This window comes from Manis javanica, chromosome 5, assembly GCF_040802235.1.
Source record: "Manis javanica isolate MJ-LG chromosome 5, MJ_LKY, whole genome shotgun sequence".
Taxonomy (NCBI): domain Eukaryota; kingdom Metazoa; phylum Chordata; class Mammalia; order Pholidota; family Manidae; genus Manis; species Manis javanica.
In genome coordinates this window covers 20817949-20843308 of record NC_133160.1, presented here as the reverse complement: position 1 = coordinate 20843308, position 25360 = coordinate 20817949, and the positions used below count along the sequence as shown (strand labels likewise).

At 50.5% G+C, this 25360-nt stretch overlaps 1 protein-coding gene across 9 annotated transcripts in view; it reads left to right on the top strand.

The window, feature by feature from the left end:
* DLGAP4 (DLG associated protein 4) overlaps window positions 1-25360 on the top strand; it is a 185121-nt gene that overhangs the window by 34453 nt on the left and 125308 nt on the right. For all 9 annotated transcript variants that reach the window (XM_073236650.1, XM_073236651.1, XM_073236648.1 and 6 more), the window contains one exon: window positions 14697-14903. The gene's annotated coding sequence lies outside the window, so the exon portion shown is untranslated. The remainder of the gene's footprint in view (window positions 1-14696; window positions 14904-25360) is intronic.

The following is a 25360-nucleotide window of genomic DNA, read 5'->3' as shown; positions in this document are numbered from 1 at the left end:
AAGTGGCTGCTGGCCCGTGGCTGCTGCTGACACACATTGTCTCTGGGCTACTTCACGTCTCTGCCTTTGACAGAAGACCCTCCAGTGGGACAGAGGGATCACCATGGAGGGAGCTGCCTGCCTGCAGGACTAGCTGCTGCTAGCGTGGGGAAGTCCTGTTCACCTTGCCAGAGAGGGCGTGCCTGGCTTGCAGCAAGGGGAGGAGGTCTGCCCTGGGAGGTGGGACCTGAGTTTCCTGGGGACTTGGATTAAGTCAGGTCCCTCTCTGGTCCTAGTCCATAGTTTCCCATCTGGACAGTGGCAGTGGAGTGGGATAGATTCGGTGATTTCAGAGGTTCACTGGTCTGAATCTCTGCTTCCCACTTTACTAGCTGTGTGATCTTGGGCAATTAATTTCACTTCTCTGAGCCTCAGAATATTTGTCTGTATTCTTATCCCCATTTTAGTACTTACTTTCTAGGACTTCTGTGAGTAGAAGCAGGTAAAATTCATGGAATGCCAGGCACACAGCGTGCACCCCAGATAACAAGTACACAATCTAACAATAAGAGCTAGCATTCTTTGGGCCCCTCCATGCACCATGTGCTGCACCTGTGTTCTCTCTTCATGACAGTCCCTGAGGTCAGTATGGTGGTTGACCCCATTCTAACATTGAGGGAACTGAGGCACAGAGTAGGTGGGAACTGAGGCTGGGAAATGTGTAGCCCGACAGGCCATAGCTTCCTGCCTGTCCTGAAGTAGTAATCTTTCCTGAATTCTCAACCCCCCTGCAGAACTGACTCCCAGAGTGTTTGCTGAGGGGAAGGAACCCTGTCTCAGGAGCCTGGCTGGGGTTTCAGCACCATGGACAGCCCTCCGTGGCTGAAGGGGAGAGAACTGAGCCTCGGCTGTGCCTGGGACCCTGGATAGCATGGGGGTGGGACACTGCCCCTCACCCTCTCTGTGTGGAGAACACAGACAACAGGTGGCAGAGGCACTCCTGAATACCAGGCTCCAGGAACCCCAGGGGCTGAGTGTAAAGGGTCCTGGGGCCGCCCCTGGCTGTACTCTCCCTCCAGCCGACTGTACAGATGGGTAAACCAAGGCCAGCGAAAGAAAGACTGAGTTCCTGGGCTGTGACAGCTGGAGAGTTCCCAGGGATCAGCTGGCCCCCCTGCTCGTTATGGATGGCAAAGGGATCACCCTCAGGGAGCTCTGCTGTAGGCACCCGTGTGGTCGTCTTCTAGAGGAATCCCGGTTCCTTCCTCACATGTGCCATGATTTGAAAGTGTGTGTTTGTGTGTTTGGTGTCTTCCCTGCTGACAGACAAGCTGGGGTCAGGGCTATTTGCTCATGGCCATCTCCCAGAGCCGGTGCACCCACTAACCAGTAACAAAGACAACAGATGACACTGGCTGGTACTCGCTGTGCACAAGGCTCGGTGCTCCTATTAGCTGAGCAAATCTTCAAAATGACTGTATGAGGAAGGTGCTATCAATTTCCATCCTACAGATGGAGAAACTGAGGCTCAGAGAGAAAAAGTGACCTGCCTAAGGTCTCCCAGCAGTAAGTGGTGGAGCTGGGATTTGAACTCAGGCCTGCCTGGTCCCAGAGTCCATGCATGGAAATTGTTACTGGTTAGTGGGTGCTTGATAAAGGGTGAGTGCAGGAGACCCACCAGTCTCACCGTAAGGGCTTTCCTCAGGACATCAGAGGCAGCCACCTCTCAGTTCTGTTAGGTATTTTTTTCATTCTAGTGGACATTCACTCCTCTCCCATCTTGTCAGAGGGCCTTGAAATTTTGCATAATTAGAATCCCTTGAAGATACATGGTAATGCAGATTCCCGGTCCCATGAGACCGCTGGGGTCTCAGTGTCTGGTCAGAGTCCAGGGTCGGCCTCACTGTGGGCACCCCATGCTGTCCTCAATGCAGGAGGCTCTTGTGGCTACCTTGAGGGTTCAGTGGTGAACTTTCCTGCAGCCTTAGGGCTGGCAGGCTGATGAGGTGTTCCTGTTTACCTTCAGCAGTGGTACCTGAGGCCTCTCTCCACAGGCACTGGAAACCTGGGCCAAGTTAGACCTACCCAAGGGACAGAGGGGTAAACCAGAGAGGAGCCATCAGGGAAGGCCTCCTGGAGGCGGTGGTGTTTCAACCAAGCCTTAAAGAATGGGGAGGATGTTGCCCAGCTGAGATTGACAGATCACATAGAGGATGGCAGAGCAGCATGTACAAAATGGTGCAGGCAGGAAAAACAGGTTGTGCCTGGTGTGTGGTGTGGGATGAGCTAGTAGATTATATATTTGAAGAAGTAGGTAAGGTTTATCCAGATTGTCTAGGGCCTCAAATGCTGTCTTACACAACCACCTTTACTTCCTTTCTCTGTTTTTCTTCCATCAGTCCAAGTTCTTAGGACCTGTTTATTCGACCCCCTGACCCTAATTACCCCTCCTCAATCCCAGTTCTTTCCCACCCACCTTTGTCTCTTAAAACTCATTCATGCCCTGACCATGAAACTTGTTCTCTATGAAATGAATCTATGCTGAAGTCACAGTGGCTGAAAATGGGTTGATTATGGTGGGGATAGGGCCCTGGGGGTGAGGGCTATATCCTGTAATGGGGCTTTCAGTACTGTAGCCCAAAACGGGGATTCCAGTGGTGGGGTGGAAACTCAGGTATGACAGAGCAACAGGGAGGAGGCCAGGGTGGCTGCAGCACCTTTTCACAGGCCACTGTGAGGATGAAAAGTAACATGTCCAGCCTGTAACATGTCCAGCATTCATCCCAACATGTAGTAAGTGTCCCTTTAATAATATGCCCATGCCAAGATTTTCTCAGGTCAGTTCTGGAGTAATTATTAACAGCTTCCCTTTCAATCTAGTATGTGTCCTCATTTGGATAATAAAATACATGGTCATTGCATCAAAAAATAATTGCAGTTTTGGGAAGCTCAAGCCACAAGGTGTTTCTGGACGAGCAGCATCCTCAGCATCCCCAGGAGGATTGCCTGCCCATGCCAGCATCTTCCCTGCCCCAGGCCCTTTCCTGCCCCTGGTGGAACAGCCCCACTGGGCACAGCAGTGTTTGTGCCAGCTCCTCACCCACGTGGGCTCCCAAACGAGTGAGGGTACCACTGTGTTGCAGTTGCCACATTTCAGCCTGTGGGTCCCGGGTGGCTGCTTGATTTCCCCAGACATCTCTGGAGGAGGAGCCTGGGGACAGGGAAGCAAACTGCACAGGGAGGCAGAAGGCTGGCCTGTGCCAAGCCTTGTTCATCCCTTCCGCCCAGCTTGGCTTTGGGCCTGACTGGCCCCATCCCTCCCTTGGCACCAATTTCTCGTGTGTTGGAGAGACGGTCCCCTGGTGAACATGGGGCACAAATTAGGTAGCAGCTTAGTATCTCGGGGCTCTGGGAGGCAGGAGCAAGTTTCTGGGTCCTGGTGAGGACAGTCCCTCTGGCCTAGGGCAGCAGGTGGTCTCCTGTGATCTCTTTCATCCTCCTGGCCCTGGGGACAGTCCCTCTCCATGCCAGCACTTGCCCCATCTTGACCCTCCTGAGACTCAGAATTTGGCTTCCTCAGATACCTGGACTTGTAGGTACTTGATAAAACTGTGTGCCTCACTTTCCTGATGTGTGAAATGGACCTGATACTACTCACCTGTTATTTCTGTGGGGAAAATCAGAACACTGTGGCTGACAAGGGGCTTATCTAATGTACCAGCAGGTGGGGACTGAGAGCCCTTTGTTCCCACAAGCGTCAGCACAGGCCTCTGCACACAGTAGGTGAGTGCTAAGTGCTCCCCAGGAGCAGTAGCAGGGAGGTGCTGTGTACTGAGGGGCTCTCTCTCCCTTTTGCACCCACTGCCTGACTCCTACTGGTTTGGGCATGAGGCCTCTGCTGCCCTCAGAGGCTGGTCATGAGTCAGGGGGCACTGTTCTCGCCACTAGGATGACCCTACCCTGCCTGTCACTTGGCAATACCAAAAGCCACTAACTCAGAACCAGTGACAGCCAGAGGGGTCAGTTTTAGACCAGGGCAGCTGGATTTGTGGGTGGGCAGATCTCAGTTTTAATCCAAGCTCCTGCTGGCTGTCTGACCTCAGGCAAGTCATTTCACTGCTCTTGGGGCTTCCAGTTCCCTCTTTGTAAAATGGGGATAGTAGAAGAGACTTCACAGAGTTGGGGCCCCTGACTGCCTGGCACAGAGGAGCAAGTAGCCCCTGCTGCTGAAACTGTTCTTATCTTCATGCCGACTGCCAGTTGGCAGGACCTGGCAGGTCACTGTGATGGCACTATAAATGGCAGATGCCCTACAGGACAGGGGGCAGGTGCTAGGTCTTATTCATTTGCTCAAAAAATATTTATTGGTCACTTGCTATGTACCAGTTACTGGGCTTAGGGTTGCAGGTACATTTGTAGGGAAAAGAGATGGTGTCTTCCCTCCTGTGCTTACCTTGGGGATAGGGCTCTTGAAGCAGCTGGTAAGCATGCTGCACTGCATGGAACGTGGGGTGAGGGCTCTAAGGCAGGCTGGAAGGACAGCAAGTGAGGGTAGAGTCACTCATGGGTCCGAGTCTGGTCCCAGACAGCCTAGCTGGCAGAGGCCTCTGCTGGGGGCAGGAGCCTGTGGATACCCAGGGAGGAGTGCTCCTGGTGCAGAGGGGTCTGGGAGTGGAGTGGGTTGTGATGGAGGAACAGTGGGAGGCCATTGTGCAGGAAGGAGCTGGGGTTTGCCTTGGGGAGTGGTGGGAGGTGAGACCGGAGGGCACCTGGAGGCCCTGTGAGCCAGGGCAAGCCCCGCAGCTCCCAGTCTGAGTGAGGTGAGAGCCATGGAGGGCTCTGAGAAGACTTGCCTCTTAACGGGTCCCTCCGGCTGCTATGTGGAGACCAGTCTGATCTGGAGGGAAGGCAGGGAGGCCATCGGGAGGCTATGCTCTGACCCAGGAAAGAGATGATGGTGGCTGGGACCGGGTGGTAGAGGTGGAGGTGGCAAGGGCTGGTTGGATTCTGGAGATGTTTTGAAGGTAGGGACAACAGAATTTCTTGATGGATTAACTATAGGGACAGAGAGACTGGGAACAGGAAGGGATGGAGGAAGGAGAAGAGAGAGAGAGAGAGAAAAGTTGGTGTTGAGAGCCACAAGGCTGGATGTGCTGGCAAAAAGGGGACTGAGCCAGCGTCCCTCATGGTCATTTCAGAGAGCGATGTTTGAGTGACTGGAAATGTGTGTTGTGAGCTGAAAATCAGGGCATGGGTCTGAGTTATAACATAAGCACATAAAGAAGAATAATGTCATAAAAACCGTTGGAAGGGACCACAGAACTGAGCTGGGTGCTGAGGAGGCACAGGTTCTGGGCTGGCCCTGCCCTGCCCGCGGTGTGGCCTTTGTTAGGGACCCACCCTCTTTGGGCTTCGGATTCCATTTGGAAGATCTGGACTCTGACTCTAATGGGTCACCTTCAGTCACCCCCACGGAGGTGCTGGGGCAGCTGCGAGGGTCCAGGGGGCCTGTGTTTTGGAAGATGAGGAGCAGGCCGGACAGGGGTCCTGGTGAGCTCAGAGCTGAGGGCAGGGAGAGAGCTGGCCTTTCCTGGAGGGGATTGCGAACAGAGCAGTCACAGCTGAGGAGTTGGGACTCATGCAGAGCAGCTTGCCCCTCCCTGTCCAGTGGCAGGTCCTGCAAGAGGCACAATGACCTCAGGCTTGGCCTCTGTCCCAGCAAATGAGCTGAGCTAGCTTCTGGGCTGAGCTTGGCTATATTTCCCCAGTGCAGCTCCTCCAGGGCCCAGCATGCTAGACGAGGCCCCTCTGCCTTCTCCCCAGCTCCATATAGCCTTTCTCTGCTGCTGACCTTTCTGGGGATGTATTTTGTTTCCACCATAGAGGGCAGAAACATCTGCAGTAAGCACCTGGTCACAGAACTCATCATGTGGCAGCCGCAAGGGGCCTAAGAGCTCATTGTACAGTTGGGAAAACTGAGGCCTTGTATGGTAGAGTGACTTGCCCTGGCCACAGGAGCTGGGGCAGATCTGGGGCTCAAACCTGGGCCCACCACTCTACCATTCAGAAGTCTGCCCCACCATCTACCCTGCTCTTCTGTTTCCCACCCCGTTGGTTGAGGGTCTGTGGGGAAAAGGAGCAGGCTCTTGAGGCAAGCTGACTCGGGTGCCAAACCCACTTCTGCCATTTACATGCTGTGTGACTTTAGGGCAGCCACTAAACTTTCTGAGTCTCATTCTCATTGTTAGGCAGATGGATGTAATGATGACAATATGTCAGGGATGTGGGGAAGAGCAAAGTGTAGAACTGGAAGTAATAAGAGGCCCTTGACAGGTGCCAGTCTCATGCCCCCTGGGCTGATGGTCATGTGAGTTATTAGGTGGGAGGAGATACCCAGAACTTGAGTGAAGTTAATGCTGAGAGTCTCCCCACTTGATATTTCACACAAAGATAGCACACAGAGCACACCCAGAATTTGTCTCAAAGGGTCAGGGATCCTGAGAGGGGTCTGGAGAAAATGCCAGAACACGGAGACCTGGGGAGACTGAGAGCCACGCTCTGTACTCCTTTCAGTGCTGCCTCCTCCATGCCCTGCCTAGCCCTGGGTGCTGGGACCTTGAGATGCAGCCACCGTGTCCTGGTCAGCACACGGTGGCCTGGGCATGTCCAGAGCCAGCCCCAGGAAGAGCCATCTCCCCAGTGGGAGTGGCGGCTTGCTGGGGCATGGCAGCATGGGCTTTGGGCATCATGAGCTTAGAGGGGCTACATCCGCCCCCACACCGCCGTCTCCTGGTCCAAGCTACACCTGTCAAGAGGAGACCATGCCCACTGCCTGTTTGCACCTTAGCCCACTCTGCTCCCTGCTTCTCTTCCCAAATGAGCATCTCAAGGATGTTGATTACGCTCACCAACTCGACTTAATCTTCACCCACTCCCCATCCCTCCATGGCCGCCGCTCTTTCCAAGGCCCCCAGGACCTCTGGTGGTACACCTGGTGGCCACATCTCAGTCCTTAGCAGAGGCAGTGACATGCTGGACCTCTGATAGCCCACACCTCTCTAGCTGCAGTGTCTCGTGCCTTTCCCATTTCTGTTCCTCCAGCAGTCTCCTGAATGTTTCTGTTTCTCAGGGTCCTGCCTGGCTCCCTTTTCTTCTCAGGTCCCCCTTCTCCAGGGACTCAGCAGCTGCTATTGCTTCAGTGTCCCTCTGAATACCCACAGTCCCCAAACTTTGAGCTCAGCTCCATCCTGGCCTTTCCCTGGAGTTCTCCTGGACAATGTCCCATGCTTAGCATGTCCAAAGACGCCTCAGCATTTGCTCTCAGGCCTGCCCTAGCCACTCTGTCCCCTGACTAGTGGGTGGCACCATTGTCCCTGCATGGACCTTGCTGGCTATGCCCCAACATCCCTTTTGTCATCAGCTTTTTCTAAAAAAAAAAGCTTTATTGAGACATAGTTCACATACCATAAAGCTTACGTATTTTAAGTATTCATTTTGATGAATTTTAATAAATGTATACAGTGTGCAAGCATTACCCAAATCCAGAAGTTCCCTTGTGCGCATTTGCAGTCCGTCCCCACTCCCATTTTGGGCCCCAGGCAACCACTGATCTACTTTCTGTCTCTATGGTTTTGCTTATATTTAGAAAATTCATATGAATGGAAAAATACAATATGTAGTCTTTGTGTCTGTCTTCTCAAACACAACTCAGCATGTTGTTTTTTATGTTCATCTATGTTGTTGCATAAAACATTCCATTTTATGATATATGACTTTTTATGACATGATATATATGATTTTTTAATGATATATGACATTTATCTGTTCCCTCATTGATGGGCATTTGGATTTTAGCTATTAAGAATAATGCTGCTATGGACATTCTCCCACAAGTCTTTATGGAGACACATGCTTTCTTTTTTTTTGCATTCCTCCCTTTTTTCCACCATCCCACCAGACCCTAATTTTCCTTGGGGTTCCAGGGAAACTACCTCCCCAACTCAGGCCCAGTGGCCCAGGTTAAGCTGGTTAGTCCATTCCACAGACAAAATGATTGGTTCCTGGATGGGCATGTGACATAAGTAAGTCCAATCAGAGTGATTCTTGGAACTTGGGTTGGAAGGGTAATCCTTCCTCATTCCTCTGATGGTGTGATTTGTCCGGAACAGCTGCAACTATTTTGCATGCATGAGGGAAGCCAACCTTAGGATGGAGCTGACATGGAGAAGCACTGGGTTGAGAAAATAATGGTGAAACAGACCTGGAACCTAATTGAACTGTGCCTGAAGTCCCCCCAAATTCTGACTTTTTCAATGATATAGGTTGGTCAATTCACTTTATTGTTAGAGCCAGCTTGAGAGGGCTTTTGTTGGTGGTTGCCTTGTGATTGTTCTTATAGCTTAGGGGTTGGCAAACTACGGCCATGGCTGGCCTGTTCTTGTAAAAAATATTCTGTGTAACACAACCATGCCCATTCACTTATGTATTGTCTATGGCATCTTTCAGCACTGAATGGCCCACAACTCTAAAATACTTACCATTGGCCCTTTAAGAAAAAGTTTGCTTGGCTCTTGCTTTAGCCAAAAGCTTAGTATCCATATAGTTCCCCAGTCACTCAGGACAGAAACCTGGGAATCATCCCTGACCCTTCCCTCTACCTTATCCTCCATGTCTAACCAGCCCCAAGTCTGATTGATTTTGTAGTCTAAATAGCTCCTGCATCTGTCTGCTGTCCCTTAGTCCTGGTGCCTCTACCCTGGGCAGACCACTCAGCAATCACCTGGATCACAATGCCCACCTCTGGGCTGCTCCACAAGCTGCTGGGTGACCTTTCTCCCCCCCCAAACTTGACTGAGCCCTTGAACTCCCCACTGCTCCTTTGGTAAAGGCCACACTCCCTGTACTGGCATTGCAGGACCCTCATGATCGAGCCCCCACCTGCCTTTCCTCCCCCTTCTTCCCCACACAGAGCAGCTTCCCACCTGTGCAGAATCTTTCCCAGTTTCCCAAACAGGTCCAGCTTTATCTCTTCCCTATGCCTCCAGTGCCCACTGTGTCCACCTAGTGGACCCCTGTGCATCCTCCAAGGCCCGATCAGAGCCTTACACCCTTTGGGGGCTTCTCGTATTCCCCCGGGCTGGTTGGGACTCCTGTGTGCTCCTGGGCTTCCTTCCCGAGCTCCAGTCATATTGGACTGCCATGTCTATTTACATATTTGCCACCCCCACTGATTATTTCCTTGCTCTCAGTGGCCACACACAGATGAGGAGCTCAAGAAATGTTTGTTTGTGGGGCACAGTGTTCCCTGCCTTCTGCTCCAAAGCCACCATGAGTAATCAGAGGGGCTGCAGGCTGGATGAGGCTTTGCACAAGGGACCATCTGGGCTCAGTGTTAACAAGGGGAGATGGCAGGATTGGAATTGCCTGGCACCCCCAGATGGGCATGCCTTCAGGAAGTGCAGAGAAACACCTCCCAAGGAGAACAAAATGAGCCAACCCTGGGCTCAGAGAAAGACTTGGAGAGCGGAAAAATAGGGCAGGTAAGAGCGGGCCACTGCAGTGGTACCTGAGAATGCAGAATAGCAATGAAGGGAGCACAGGGAAATGTCCTTAAAATGAAGGTCTTCCATGGCCTGCCAGGTGGTCAGTGGGGGGCCACTGGGTCCCATCAGAGCTACCAGAAAGTTTAGGGATTTGCAAGACTGGCCCTTTGGAGGATTTAGAGATCATCTGATTTCCAGGTTCTCTACTGAAAACAAATTTGGGCACCATCTGGCTGGATTGGGGGTGAACCTTCCCAAGAAGCAGCTGTGGAGGATTCAGGGAAGCGGTGGCCTGGGAGTCCAAGCCAGCTCTGCCCTCACTCACCACGGGGGTCCTGGCTTCCACACCCCAGGGCTTAGAGCTGTGGCCCACACTCAGTGCTCATTCCCAGATCCCCTGCAGTGTATGCTGATGTGAGTCCAGAGTGCTGAAAATCAGAAACCAGGCCAGGCCTGAACCCCTCGCAGGGCTACAGCAAGGCCTCCTTGAGACAGTGGATGGGAATGTGTCTTGCAAATCAGGAAGTGCTATAACTCCATTTCAGTGTCCCCTCCTCCATGCAGCCTTCTCAGACTCCTCTGCTGAGCTAGTCACTCTGTCCCCATGGCTCTCCTGACTGTATAAACCTCATTCTTGCACCCACTGACTCTGTCATGCACCCCATTGTAGGACGTGCCCCCCACCAGACTGAATTTGTTGGGGGCAGGGACAAGCATGTCTTCGACATCTGGCTCATTGCTTGACCCAGAGCAGAAGTTTGGCAACCAGTTCTTGAATGACCTGGAATTGTAAAGAAGCAGCTAACTTGTGGGTTCTGGGTAACCTCAATTTATAAAAGCGGGGACCAGGTGGTACACAGTAGAAATCTTCCTAGCGAAATGACAGAATGCTTTGGGAGTTGTGGCTCAAGAAGTGTAAGCATCTGGAGAATGCTAAAAGCTGTCTGCTGTCCAGTAGGGTAGCTCTGAGGCACATGTGGCTATTTGAATTTAAATGTTTCAGTTGCACTAGTCACATTCTGGTCTCTCAGGAGCCACATGTGTCTCATGGCCACTACTGGACGGGGCAGATGAAAGCCTCTCCATCGCTGCAGGAAGTCCTGTTGGGCAACACTCCTCAATACCTTGAAAATTCATGTCTGTGTGTTATCGTGGGCCTTGATCACTTGCAGAGGGTTTCTGAGGCTTCAGGGGGAGAGCAGGGCTCCGGCGTCTGAGGTTTCGGGGAGAGAGCAGCTCTCCTGGCCTCTTGGTTACAGAAGAGGGTCCTCTGTCTCCAGGCACCAACTTAGATTATGCTTGTAGAGGGCAGGGTCCCAGAGAAGGTCACAAACTGGACCCGAGACACGAGGTGAGTGAGATGTCCACAGACAGGCAGCCAGTAAGAATTAGGTTCTGTAGACTTGGAGCTCTGAGGGGCAAGGCGGGCTGGAGAGAGGTATGTCTGTGACAGAGGAGAGGAAAAGCGGAGCTCCTGACAATATTCCATAAGTATTTATTCAGGATTGAGCATATTTGTTGAGTGAGGTCTTCACTGAGTACCTCTGCATGCCAGGTGCTGTGCCCAGCCCTGGGGACCTGGCAGTAAACTGAATAGACAAAACTCTCTGCCCTGTGGGGCCGACATTTTAGTGGGAAGGACAGGCAATAATTGGGGTAAATTACTCATTTACATATCCTGTTTATGTAGTGATAAGTGCCAAGAGGAGCACTAAAGCGGGCTCTGGGGGTGTCAGGTGGAGCACTGGGGAGTAATGATCTCAGCAGAAGTGGAGGTGGCACCCGCTGAGTTCATTTAAGCCTCACAACTACCGTATGGGGAAGGTGCTATAATTACTCCCCATTTTAGAAATGAGCAACTGAGTCACAAAGAAGTTAAGAAACTTGTCCAAGGTCACTCAGCTGGGTAACTGGCAGTGCCTACATTTTTACCTCAAGCCTGAGCTCTTCAGTTAAGAGTTGCTGCGCTGAGCTGCCTTTGATCCTAAGGTCAGGTCTCAGCAAAGATCTGAAGGAAGGGAGGGAGCAGGGCTCTTAGACCTCCAGGCAACTGACATCCCAGGCGGAGGAAGCGCAAGTCCTCCTGAGGCAGGAGCAGGCCTGGTGTGTCTGTGGGACACACAGAGGCCAGCGTAGCTGGGCAAAGGGGGCTGGCAGGGAGTGAGGGGAGAACCGGAGGCGATGGACAGGCCACTGTGGCATCGGCAGGGCTGTCAGCTTTTACTGGAGGTGAAGTGGGGTCATGAAAGGCTTAGAGCAGAGGAGGGGCAGGGTCTGATGTGTGTTTTAACCTGATTCCTCAGCTTTCTGTGTCTGGAGCAAGGACAGAGCAGGAGGCAAGACAGGATGAATGATGCAGGTCAGAGCTGATGGCGGCTCTGCGCACAGCGCACAGCGGGCGTAGCCACAGTGGTAGCCGGGGGGTGCATCAGTTTTGTCACGTATTGTGATGGTGGAGCCGTAGGGGTTGCTGATAATTTAGGTGTAGAGGGCGAGGAAAAGAGGCATCAAGGAAGACTCCAGGGCTTGGGCCTGAGCGGCTGGAAGGAGGGGGTTCCATCAGCTGCAGGAGGAGCCACTTCATAAAGTACTTTCCACATTCACTATCCCTTTAGTCCCCTGGCTACTCTCTGAGGTAGGCACTGAGACCCTCAAAGGTTATGTGACTTGCCCAGGATCGTTCCACGACAATGTGGTGGAGCCAGGACCGGAAGCCAGGTGTGCAGCATAGGATTGAGAGATTCAATACATTCATTCAGCCAGCAAACATTTCTGGAGCGCCTGCTATGTGCTGGGCACTTGCACTAAGTGTTGATGATGATGTCCAGCGGCAGTGGCTCTGCTCTCACGAAGCTGCCAGTCTGATGGAGGAGGAAGTGCCAACCAATGGCCATGGAACATCAGCAAGATAAGTGGCGAAAAAGAGTAACTGAGGGAGCTCTAGGAGCCAGTAACTGGGGACATGACTAGCTGGGAGGTCAGGGAGGGCTTCCTGGAAGAGGTGAATGTGAAATTCAAAGGCCTCTGGGTTAGAAGGTCTGTGGGAGTGTGGGTGTGAGGGCTTCTTGGGAAGATACTCCCTGGCTTCCTGGGACATAGTGGGAGAACCCCAAGGGGACTGCAGGCTGCCCATCTGGAAGTTGTGGAATCTTTCTAGTGTTGGGTTGTGTTAACAGCTTTATTGAGATAGAATCCACATGCCGTACAATTCATTCATTTAAAGTGTGAAATTCAATGGTTTTTAGTATAGTCACAGAGTTGTGCATCCATCACCAAGATCCACTTTAGGACATTTCCATCATCCCCCAAAGAAACCCTGAACCCCATCGCTGTCACCCCTGCCAGTGCTCCCCCGGCAACCACTGATCTGCTTGCTGCCTGTTCTGGGTGCTTCATACAAGTGAAACCATTCACTATGTGATCTTCCGTGACTCACTTCTTTCACTTAACATAATGTTCTCGAGGTTCTTCCGTGTTGGAAGTCCCTGGCTCTGAAGCACCGTCAGGGCTGGCAGGGGCCTGACAGAAGGACGTGCATGCTTCAGCCCCTGTTGTAAAGTGCGGGCTCGCGGGGGAGACTTGCTCCAGTTCCTCAGCAGGGAATTGGGGGTCTCCAGAGCGCATCGAGCAGATCAGGACGCCTGCCTCTGCTGTCACCTCTTTCCCTCCAGCTTTGGGCTGTGGCTGATTTTGGCTAAAAGGGACACTTTGGTCAGGAATTCATCCTCCCAAGCACTAATTTTCTTGCCCTATGGTTCATCTTGAAGTCTTTGATGCATCCTTAAGAATTTGTGTCCACTAATACAGAATTTTTTGGAGTTTGGTATTTTGTTTTCCTGCTACTTAAACACTTTTCTTCCAGAGGGTTGTGCCTGTTTTTCTTGGTGGGTGATTTTTCCACTGGCGGAACCAAGGCAGCGTCAGGGCTTCATGCTGGGTCTTGGACTCAGGTGGCCTTCCTCTTCTTCAGTGTGTCCCATGGGGTGCTTTCTGAAGCTCTGAGCCTCAGTTTCTCCCTTTGAAAAACGTGGCTAACAATGGAAGGCTGCAGCAAGAAGGAAGTATGCCAGAGGTGCCTGTTACGGGCTTGGCACAGAGTAGGTGCCGATACAGGGAGGTGAGTGGCCGAGGGCTTTCCAGGACCCAGGGTAACCCAGAGAGGAAGGTGGACCTCCCCCAGCTCTGCAGCTCCTTTCTCCATATTCCTACTTGAATTGACCCTGGTGCCTCCCCTCCCAGGACTGAGGCGGAAAGCCTGCGTTCAGAGCCCAGCTCAGCCATTTGGGTCTGTGTCCCCACGGAGCTTGGTTTTTTCTTTGCCTCAGTTTCTCTACCTGTAGAATGAGCGGGTGGAGGGGTGCGGCTCCCACTGAGGCCCCCAAGGCTCCTGGGCAGGGGGTGTGGAATGGAGGGGGCTTTTTCTTCTCCCAGGAGGGCCTAGTTCCTGCTGGTTGAAAGTTCCAAGCAGAGAAGTGACACCTGTTCAGGAGAGGTAGGTGGAGAGGACCACCTGGCTTCCCTTTGCTCTCACTCAAGGCACAACATGTGGGAGGTGGTCAGGTGGTGATGCATGAAGGGCCTCCTGTGCTGAGTGCAGGTGCAGGCGCAGAGCCTCTGTGAAGGGTGTGTGGCTCATACCCCATGCCAGGTATTCTACCCATGTTATCTTCTGAGTCCTCACAGTGGGCCTCAGATGATGCCCTCTTCTTCCCATTTGACAAGTAGGGAAACTGAGGCTTAGAAAGAGGCAGCTGCCTGCCCACTGTTGCCCAGTGAGTGAGGGGCTGAGTTGGGATTTGAACTCAGGACTGTGTGACTCCAGCCCTTTCCCGACTGCCCCCATCCACAGAAGGAAGGAGAAGCAAGCTGGTGGGGGGAGGATCAGAGCCTTTGGAACCCCAGCTTCCCAGCTGCTGTGGGGATTCTGTGGGTGGTGGGAAAGGCGTCGTAAATATGCATGACATATAAATATGCCTCTGAACAACATTGTGGGGGCCCAGACAAGCCCAGATGCCAGAGCGCTTTGGAAGATGTGGTGTTGTACAAGCATGAGGGTTTCTATGACTGTTGGTCCACGGTGTCTCCCTCCCCGCTATCCCAGGGCCAGTCCAGGGGTCCCAGGGTGGAGAGATTATCCCAGGAAGCTTCTAACTAATGTTCTCTCTTATCCTGCAGGCGCTGTTGCCTCCCTCTCTGCCAGGGGCCTGGTGGCCAGAGCTGGTCACTCTGGGCCCTGGAGGGCCCCTGTCCCACGCTGATTCCCACCAGCACCTCTGATCAAGTGCCTGGAGGGATGTGTGTGCCAGCCCTCAGTCCGGCGCCCACTCCTGATGTGACAGCCTGCTGGTTCCCATCTTCCCTCTGCACGTAGCTCCCTGGCTGGTAAGTAACTGCATGTACAGCCTGGGCACATGGAATCAGGGCTGCTCACCACCCACCCCTGCTTGGCACAGTTGGGAAATGCTCAGCCTTCCCCCCAGCAGTGCCCACATGATAGTAGTGAAGGGACCTCAGTGAGAGCTTTTCATACATTGGGGCTCAATTTATAGTTGAACTTCTTGTCTCATCCAGTCCTCCCAACAACCTAGGAGGGGGCTATGGTGACTGCCCCCATGTTATAGAGGAAACTGCCTCAGAGAGGGGAGCCACTTGCCTGAGAGTGCACAGCAAGCTCAGCTCTGTCTACCTCACAGGCCTGGGGCAGTTGGGTTGGCTCAGGAGGGGAAAGAGAGTGGGGAGCTATGCTGGATGCCATAGAACCTCTGCGGACACTGAGGGCTGAGGCGAGGCCCTTAGAATTCCTGAATCTTGGGGGGCCGTCTCGATCCTGCCCACCCTGCCTGTTCTTCCCACACTCCTCCAGCCCCCACCTTGCATAACCCCAACTCGGGATGAGGCGCAGAGCTCTGCAGCATCTCTGACCACTCATCTGAGGGTGCCCCAGCCTGCCATGCCAGATCCCGTCATCCGTCCCCCAGTGATGGTCCCAGCAGACTGCCCGGATTCGGCAGCGGCTACAGCACCGTTCCCTCCCTGCACTCCTGCATCTCCGCCTCCAGCCACCTCCCGAGGCCGTGCAGGCATGACTGGGCTTGTTTACAGAGGCGGGAACCAGGGCTCCAAGGAGCTCAAGGGGCTTGCCCAGGCAAGTCACCCAGCCACCACTCAGTGCTACATGGGGCCACTTGTTACAATCTGCCTCCTGGTCTGACCTCAGTTCCCCAAGGGTGAAAAATAACTGCTCCATTCCCCACTGGACATCCAGCAGCTGGCACGGCGCCTGGCATATAGTGGGTACACAATAAATAGCTGTGGAAGGTAGGAAGGTGGTGGGGAGGGAAGGTATTCTCACCCCCACTCCACCCAGACACTGGCAGGACCCAAGAGCCCCCTGACCTTTTGGCCAGTGGCTGGTCCCTGCTGACCCTAAAGAGCTTGCCGTCAGCTCAGGCCAGCCCCTTGGGTCTCCATTCTCTCTTTAGCCAACAGCTCCCCAGCCTCCCTGATAGAATAGTTATGAGAAGGGAGAACAATCTCGTAAATATGTATAATATGCAAATATCATAGGCTAAGAGAAAACCCATGGAGTTCGCTGCAGGTAAGTACAAGAAGTGCTATTTCAGGAGCCAGGAGCTGCACACTTGTATGATGCCAGCTTTATTATTAATAACTTTGAAAGGGCCCTGCTCATTTGCTGACCCCCACCCAGCTCCCTTGACCTGTTATAGTGACCCCAGACAACTGTTACATGTGATTGGGAAGCTGTCACAGGAAAAGAATTGACAAGGACATCTTGGCCTGAGAGCTGTGCGTGTCTCTGGGATTTAGTCATTTGCAAACACTCCTGGTCCTGCCCTAGTTAGTGTCCTGCATGTCCTCCCCAGGGACTATGTCTATTGCTCAGGGAGCTCAAGCATTTCTTGAGCAATTACTTTGTGCCTGGCAGCGCTCTAAGTGCTCCATGTTCTTCCTTATCACAGTTAAACTACTTATGAGCCTGTGGGACACTGCTGGGGAGACTGAGGCACGGACCTGGGAGAGAGGGCTCATCTATCAACATTCTAGTCCTTCCAGAATGGGCCTGCCTCTCCCCCTGCCGCAGGCCAGGCATGGTCAGAGGGTGGGATTGTGACTGCTGAGAATGCAGCATAGCTGGCAGCTCCTGGAGTGTGTGGCCTAGTGACGGAGAAAGGGATTCCTTGGCACGAGCTGGGAGAGCAGCCGTCAGCATTGCGTGGAAAGACGGAGGCCCGGACGGTAGCGAGGGAGGTGTTACTGCTGTTATTTTGCTAACAAGCTGGTTATTTAAAGAATAGCTGAAGCTGAAATTGGGAAATCGGATGGCAAGTCTCTGGGCCCAGAGCAGAGGCAGCCAGGAGCCTGGGCAGGTCAGAGTAGTCACACATTTCTTTTTCATTTGCTTATTATCATTAATAACAGTGACAGCATCAGAAAAGTCTGGAAAACGATTACCTTTGTGGGAGGATCTAAGGATTGGGAGGGAATCAGGAGGGGTTTCCAAGGGGCAGTGCTCTCAGTGACCCAGGTGGTGGCCACACAACTCTGTGTTTTGTGATAATTATTGCAGTAAATATTTTTGTTTTGTGTACTTTTCTCTGTATTATATTTCACATAGTAAAAAGGCTAAAAAGCAATTTGAACAGTAATAGTTAATATTTACTGAGCATTTAATAAATGCCAGGCTCTTTGCTAAGCATTTTAACCTTATGTTATTGAATCCTCACAGATTCTATTATTCTATCCACTTTGTAGAGGAGAAAAGTAAGGCTTAGAGAGGTAAAATTACCTGCTGTGTAGGCAAAGAGCTCAGGTGGGGGAGACAGGATGAGAAACCAGACAGGCTGACTCAGGCATCACAACCCCATGTTTGAGCATTGGGGGACCAGGAAGTTCCCCCCAAATGCAGGGGCTCCTCCCTTTGTTCCTCAGCATGTATCAGCACCTGTTTAAGGCTTGGGAGGCCAGGCAGGTGTGTCTGTGGCCATATTTAGCAGATGGGGCATCTGGAAGTCTGACAAGGGTCAGAGCAGAACATTTAGCTATTTAACGAGAGTTAAAGGATAGGAATGGGACATCCCTAGGGACAGGCCAAGGGAGGAGGCCAGGGGATACTCAAGAGTCACTCAAGGTAAAAAGAGGTCATGCAGGTGAAAAAGGGTCAGACCTAACCTCTGAACTAACTGTATGTCAAGCCAAACTGCTGTTTTGTGAAGCCCTACTATATTCTGAGCACATCTATTATCTTTCTTAATCTTCAGAACAACCCCATCAGATCAGTAGTATTAGCCCCATTTTACTGATGAGGGGACTAAATAACTGGTCTAAGGCCATACAGCCAGTGGGTGGTAGAGCTGCACTGCCAGCCTCCCGTGCCCTGCATCCCGTGCAGGCAGCAATGCTCGTCTCAGTGTCTGCAGGGCAGGCCCTGACATGGAAGGTTCAAGTAGCCCACAAGTGGAATCGAGTTCTAAGGCAGATCTGTGGGTCCCTGAACTGGTACTGGGTACATGGCATGGAGGATGGCATGGCAGAGCACATCTCCAAGCCCTGAAGGAGGGGTGCCTGCTCTGCAGACAGAGCATCAGCCTCAGAGGCATTGCTGTGTACCTGGAACATTTATTGAATGCCAGTCCCTGCTAGTCTGTGCCCTTCACAGAGCACACGGCCTTGGGGAGAGAAAGACAGATACTACACAATCACCCAAACAAATAAAGTGCATATCGGTACAGTGAAGGAAATTAGCATGATGGTGTTATAAATATCAACAGGGAGTGGGGCCTCTGTGACATAAAATGGTCCAAGACAGCCTCTTTAAGGCAGTGGCATTTGAGCTGGGACCTGAGGGATGGCAGGGATCCAGACATGCTAGAGAGTGTTCACTGTGGCATTGTTGATAGTAGAAGGACAATTGGGGACAATCCATTTGTCCATCACCAGGGAACAAGTAAAATCCATCCACTGTGGCCACAGTGGTGCCTGCTGCAGCTCTTAGAAATGTGGCTGTGGATCTAAATTCCCTGTTACAAGAAGAACTTCATAGTGTATTATAGAGTTGAAGAAACAGAGGTTATAAAGCAGCATGAGTAGCATGGTATCATTTTTGTAAGAACCATACATGTTTCTGAAAACTGTCCACAGTGGGGACATGGGCAATCTCTTATTTTTTTAAAATTATTATTATTATTATTATTATTTTTTGGTATTTTTGATCTACAATTACATGAAGAGCATTATGTTTACTAGACTCCCCCATCACCAAGTACCCCCCACATACCCCATTACAGTCACTGTCCATCAGTGTAGTAAGATTCTGTAGAATCACTACTTGTCTTCTCTGTGTCGTACAGCCCTTCCCGTGCCGCCCCCACATTATACATATAATGCCCCCTTTCTCCCTCCCACCCCTATCCCTCCCTTCCCACGCATCCTCCCCAGTCCCTTTCCCTTTGGTAACTGTTAGTCCATTCTTGGGTTCTGTGAGTCTGCAGCTGTTTTGCTCTTTCAGTTTTTTTCTTTGTTCTTATACTCCACAGATGAGTGAAATCATTTGATACTTGTCTTTCTCCGCCTGGTTTATTTCACTGCGCATAATACCCTCTAGCTCCATCCATGTTGTTGCAAATGGTAGTATTTGTTTTCTTCTTATGGCTGAATAATATTCCATTGTGTATATGACCACATCTTCTTTATCCATTCATCTACCGATGGACACTTAGGTTGCTTCCATTTCTTGGCTATTGTAAATAGTGCTGCGATAAACATAGGGGTGCATCTGTCTTTTTCAAACTGGGCTGCTGCAGTCTTAGGGTAAATTCCTAGGAGTGGAATTCCTGGGTCAAATGGTATTTCTATTTTGAGTTTTTTGAGGAACCTCCATACTGCTTTCCACAATGGTTGAACTAATTTACATTCCCACCAGCAGTGTAGGAGGGTTCCCCTTTCTCCACAACCTTGCCAACATTTGTTGTTGTTTGTCTTTTGGATGGTGGCGATCCTTACTGGTGTGAGGTGATATCTCATTGTGGTTTTAATTTGCATTTCTCTGATGACTAGCGACGTGGAGCATCTTTTCATGTGTCTGTTGGCCATCTGAATTTCTTCTTTGGAGAACTGTCTGTTCAGCTCCTCTGACCATTTTTTAATTGGATTAATTGCTTTTGTTTGTTGAGGTGCGTGAGCTCTTTATATATTTCGGATGTCAGCCCTTTATCAGATATGTCATTTATGAATATATTCTCCCATACTGTAGGATGCCTTTTTGTTCTGTTGGTGGTGTCCTTTGCTGTACAGAAGCTTTTCAAGTTGATATGGTCCCACTTGTTCATTTTTCCTTTTGTTTCCCTTGCCCAGGAAGATATGTTCATGAAGAAGGTGCTCGTGTTTATGTCCAAGAGATTTTTGTCTATGTTTTTTTCTAAGAGTTTTATGGTTTCATGACTTCGGTCTTTGATCCATTTTGAATTTACTTTTGTGTATGGGGTTAGACAATGACCCAGTTTCATGCTCTTACATGTAGCTGTCCAGTTTTGCCAACACCAGCTGTTAAAGAGGCTGTCATTTCCCCATTGTATGTCCATGGCTCCTTTATCATATATTAATTGAGTATATATGTTTGGGTTAATATCTGGGCTCTCAATTCTGTTCCACTGGTCTGTGGCTTTGTTCTTGTGCCAGTACCAAATTGTCTTGATTACTGTGGCTTTGTAGTAGAGCTTGAAGTCGGGAAGCAAGATGCCCCCTGCTTTATTCTTCTTTCTCAGGCTTGGTATGGCTATTCGGGGTCTTTTGTGGTTCCATGTGAATTTTAAAACTATTTGTTCCAGTTCATTGAAGAATGTTGTTGGTATTTTGATAGGCATTGCATTGAATCTATAGATTGCTTTAGGCAGGATGGCCTTTTTGACAATATTAATTCTTCCTAGCCAAGAGCATAGAATGAGTTTCCATTTGTTAGTGTCCTCTTTAATTTCTCTTAAGAGTGTCTTGTAGTTTTCAGGGTATAGGTCTTCCACTTCCTTGGTTAGGTTTATTCCTAGGTACTTTATTCTTTTTGATGCAATTGTGAATGGAACTGTTTTCCTGATTTCTCTTTCTGCTAGTTCATCATTAGTGTATAGGAAAGCAATAGATTTCTGTGTATTAATTTTGTATCCTGCAACTTTGCTGAATTCAGATATTTGTTCTAGTAGTTTTGGAGGGTTTTTTATGTACAATATTATGTCATCTGCAAATAGTGACAGTTTGACTTCTTCTTTACCAATCTGGATGCCTTGTTTTTCTTTTGTTTTGTCTGATTGCCATGGCTAGGACCTCCAGTACTATGTTGAATAACAGTGGGGAGAGTGGGCATCCCTGTCTTGTTCCTGATCTTAGAGGAAAAGCTTTCAGCTTCTCCCTGTTCAGTATGATGTTGGCTGTGGGTTTATCATATATGGCCTTTATTATGTTGAGGTACTTGCCCTCTGTATCCATTTTGTTGAGAGTTTTTATCATGAATGGATGTTGAATTTTGTCAAATGCTTTTTCAGCATCTATGGAGATAATCATGTGGTTTTTGTCCTCCTTTTTGTTGATATGGAGGATGATGTTGATGGATTTTCAAATGTTGTACCATCCTTGCATCTCTGGGATGAGTCCCACTTGGTCATGGTGTCTGATCCTTTTGATGTATTTTTTTAATTCGGTTTGCTAATATTTTGTTGAGTATTTTTGCATCTATGTTCATCAGGGATATAGGTCTGTAATTTTCTTTTTTGGTGGGGTCTTTGCCTGGTTTTGGTATTAGAGTGATGCTGGCTTCATAGAATGAGTTTGGAAGTATTCCCTCCTCTTCTATTTTTTAGAAAACTTTAAGGAGAATGGTACAATATCTTCAGGCAATCTTTTTTATACTCTTCTGGATTTGGAGTCTTTCCTGAGTGTTAGGGCTTGGCAGGGAGGAACAGGGGGTGTGGGGGCTTCCATAGTCCTGCCTGGGGCAGTTCCCTTCTCCTGCTACCTACCCCAGTAAAATGGGATAAGGCATTCGCTAGGGTATCAGCAGATCAGGACCAAAACCCAGCACCACTATGTCTTGGCTGTGTGACCTTGGACAAGTCACCTACTCACTGTAAGGCTGTTTCTCCTTCTGTGCAACAGAAGCAAGAAGAGTATCAGAAGGGGTTGTGGCCTTTGGTGAGTCAAAACACATAGAGGGCTAGATAATCCCAGTGTTGCATCTCTGATGGCTGCCACTGTTACCACTGTGACCCCAGAGGTGACACCTACTGTGTGCTTGTCACATCCTGCCTGGGCTCTCAGTGCTGACTGGTCCCCCAGGCTCTCCCCTCAGTACCCAGAGTCAGAGCCAGTGTGGGGATGAGGCCCAGGGAGGCAGGCAGCTTCGCTGGGCACACATGGCCAGCTGGACCCCAGACCAACACTGCCTCCCACCATTCCCTCTTTCCCAACCACTTCCCTAACTCACTCGCTTATCTGCTAACGAGCATTCTAGCCAGAGATGCCCTGTCCCTGGGTTTGCTTTGTTTGTTTTGTTTTTTTTATAACCACTAAACCTGCCTGGAAAGATAGTTACTTTACAGACACTCAGAGAATCTTAAATCTCAGGCAGAGAAACTTATGAAGTCAAATTCTTGGAATAGTGGAAACTTAGTCATAAATAATCCAGCAAAAGCAAACATACATTTTACAAATAAGTTCATTACACCTTTCTTAATCATGGTGATAAATTAGAAACTAGCTGATTATATATCAGCAAGAGATGGTTAAATAAATTCCAGTCTACGCAGACAATCGTATTCTCTGTAGCTGTAAGGCAATGCCATAGCTCTAGACTTGTTGACATGGAAGCATTCTCAAGATACACTGTTGAGGAAAACACAGGAGGTTACAAAATAGTATATATTATATGATTTTGCTTTTGTTAGAAAAAATATATAAATATATGCATGCTCTTGTCCAGAGAAACATCCAGAATGACAACCCTCAAACTGTTCATAGCAATTTCCTCTGGATGGTGAGATACAGAAGGGCCCTATTTTTTATTTTGCTTGTATCATTCAGGTGCTTTTCAGGTACAAGTGCCAGAAAACTCTGCCCAAACTGCTTTAAAGAAAAAGTAGAATTTATTGGCTTGTAACTAACTGTAAAGTCCAGGTGTAAGTCTCAGGTCCAGCTGGATGCAGGGGCTCAGACACTGTCACCAGGACCCCATTTTTTTTTTTTTTTTTACCATTTCTCAACTCTGCTCCCCCTGGGTTGTCCCCATGTTCTTATAGGTCTCTCTTGTATAGGTGATAAGATGCCTGTCTAGAGGAGAATGCAAGATTTCTTCTCAGGTAGTTCAAACACAAGTCCCAGCTGAGTCTTGGCATTGATTGGTCAAATCTGTGGATGCGACCCCCCGTTCAACCAATGGCCCTAATTGACAGCCTGAGCCTCTGCGCCACCCCTCAGTTGGAAGTGGAGCCACTACCAGCAGAACTTCACCAGTGAGGAGGGGGAAAGGGCAGCTCCCCCAAGCAGGAATGCAGGCTGTGGCCTAAAGTGGCCAAGTGGTGGCCAAACACAGCAAACTCCCTCTCCTGTATTTACCTGTATTTCCCAAGATGTAGGACTTTCCTAATCAGAGAAAACAACACAACTTTTGAAAAGAGTCCTGAGTCCAGACCAGACAGCCAGAAGCTCACTGAGGCAGCTTCAGACTCCCTTGAAGTAAGCACATCAGAATCTCTGAAGTGCGGTTCAGCTCAGGAGAAGTGGCTCTATGTGTCATAGGCCACACTTGGACACTGGCTTTAAGGGGCTTGCAGTCTTTGGGGAGAGAGAGGAGCCCACAGGTGATTCATCGGGAATGTGGATATGCACATGGGCTGGAGGAACACAAAGTCCAGCTTGAGAGCAAAGGCCTTCCTGGAGGAGGTGGCACCTAAGCTGAGTAGCCAAGAAGATAGGAAGAACATTGTAGGCAGGAGAAACATGTCAGAGGCCCCAAGGCATGTGGTGGGGCAACAACTGGCAGATGAGCAGTGGCAGGTCCAGACCACAGGGGCCTTGAATGCCAGGGTAAGAGCTTGGACTTGACCCTGAAGGCAGCAGAGAGCCTTTGTGGGAGGTTGTAGGAGGAAGGAAGTGTCAGCAAGCCGGGTGAACCTGGCTGGGGCTGAGAGCCAGGTTGAGGCCTCACCAGAGGAAGGAGAGAAGGAGGCCAATGGCCCCTTGAGGGGGCTTAGATACTTACTGGTCTAACTTCCTTCCCACCTTGGATCAGAATTCCTGTCCCATTGCCTGTATACCCCCAGAGATGGGAAGCTCATGCTCTGTTCCTTCCACCTCTGGTTATAGAAAGCCCCTTCACAGGATCAAGTCCACGATCTTGCCACTGCCTGAAGCATGCCTGGAATGCCCTGCCCCCACACCACTGAGGTCTCTCTCCCAAATGTCCTGCTGGGAGGCCTGACAGGGGCCTGTACTTTGAGGCAAGAGGGTTCCAAGACCAGGGAGCCCTTGGTGTCTGCATGCCCTGCTGGGAGCTTGAATGGAGAGGGGTGGGCAGAAAGAGTCAACATCGACCTGACAGCAGAGTCAGTGTTGAGGCTTTTGGACACACATCTGCCTGAATCAATTCTTCAAATGCCCTTTGCATTTTACAAACAAGAAACTGCAGCTCAGGAGGCCAAGCCACCTACACTACAACCCAGAGCAAGTTACAGGCAGGTCTGAGACATGGACTCTGCCCCTCCCACCCCTGCCCTCTCCATGGCCCGCCTCCAGGGCAGCCCTGGTCATTTAATCTACTCAGGCTTGGAGCTTTTTTCTGGAAGCTCCAACCATCCCAGATCATCCCCTGATACCCTCCTAAACTTGAAGGCAGCCAGCAAAATCCTCATTAATCAAATGTTTATGACTGCTTATTTTGACAGCAGCATTTTTTGTTTCTGATACATCAGAGCTATGACACACACAGGCCATGTTTTACGGGTTGTTTCTGATACTTCATTGTGCCCTACGGTCCCCATTTAATCACTCATTCTCACACTCCGCAAACATTTATTAGCGCCTACCATGTGCCAGGAGCTGTGCTAGCCACCAGGCTACACAGATGCGCATTAGATCAGCCCCTGCCTGGGGGAGATCGCAGTTCAGCCAAGGAGAGAGGCACCTCCCCCAGTGACAGCAGGTGACACATGGCAGGTCAGAACAGAGCTGATCTCTCAGGGACCTCCCTGGCCAGAGCAATTTCTTCTCTTCCTCTGAGCAGAGTGTTGAAGGATGAACAGAGGTTCTTCAGGAGAAACAATGAAAAGGGTGAACCAGGCAAGAACTGGATCTTGCCTGTCTCCTGCTAAGTTCTTAGGCCACAGGGTGTAAGGGGTGGGGGTGGGGTGCAGAAAAGACTGGAGAGGTTGGCGCAGGGAGCCAAGGGCCAGGCAGGGCCTGGTGTTAGAAAGGTTCTTGCGTTGGGGGGCTGACAGTTGTTGGTGACAGTGGGCAGGGCAGGACTGTGGGATGTGCAGAAAGACATTTAGCAGAGAGATTGAACAGGACTTTGGGACTTAGTGGGTATTTAGAGGGAAGATGTTTTATCCTGGGATGGGGCTGGTGTGGGCTTGGGGGTCCTGTGGACTAGTGTCCAGGTGAATCCTTGCAAAGGCTGGGTTAGTGCCAGCGAGAAGGTCCTCAGGTGGGGCCAGCAGGGACCCCTTCAGCTTTCATGAGACCTAGAGCAGCAGCCCAGTGGGGCCTCCAGGGTCCCCCGTGTCCCCACTGACTGTCTGGGGCAAGTCTCTTCCCTTTGTGGAACCTCAGTTTGCTCCTCT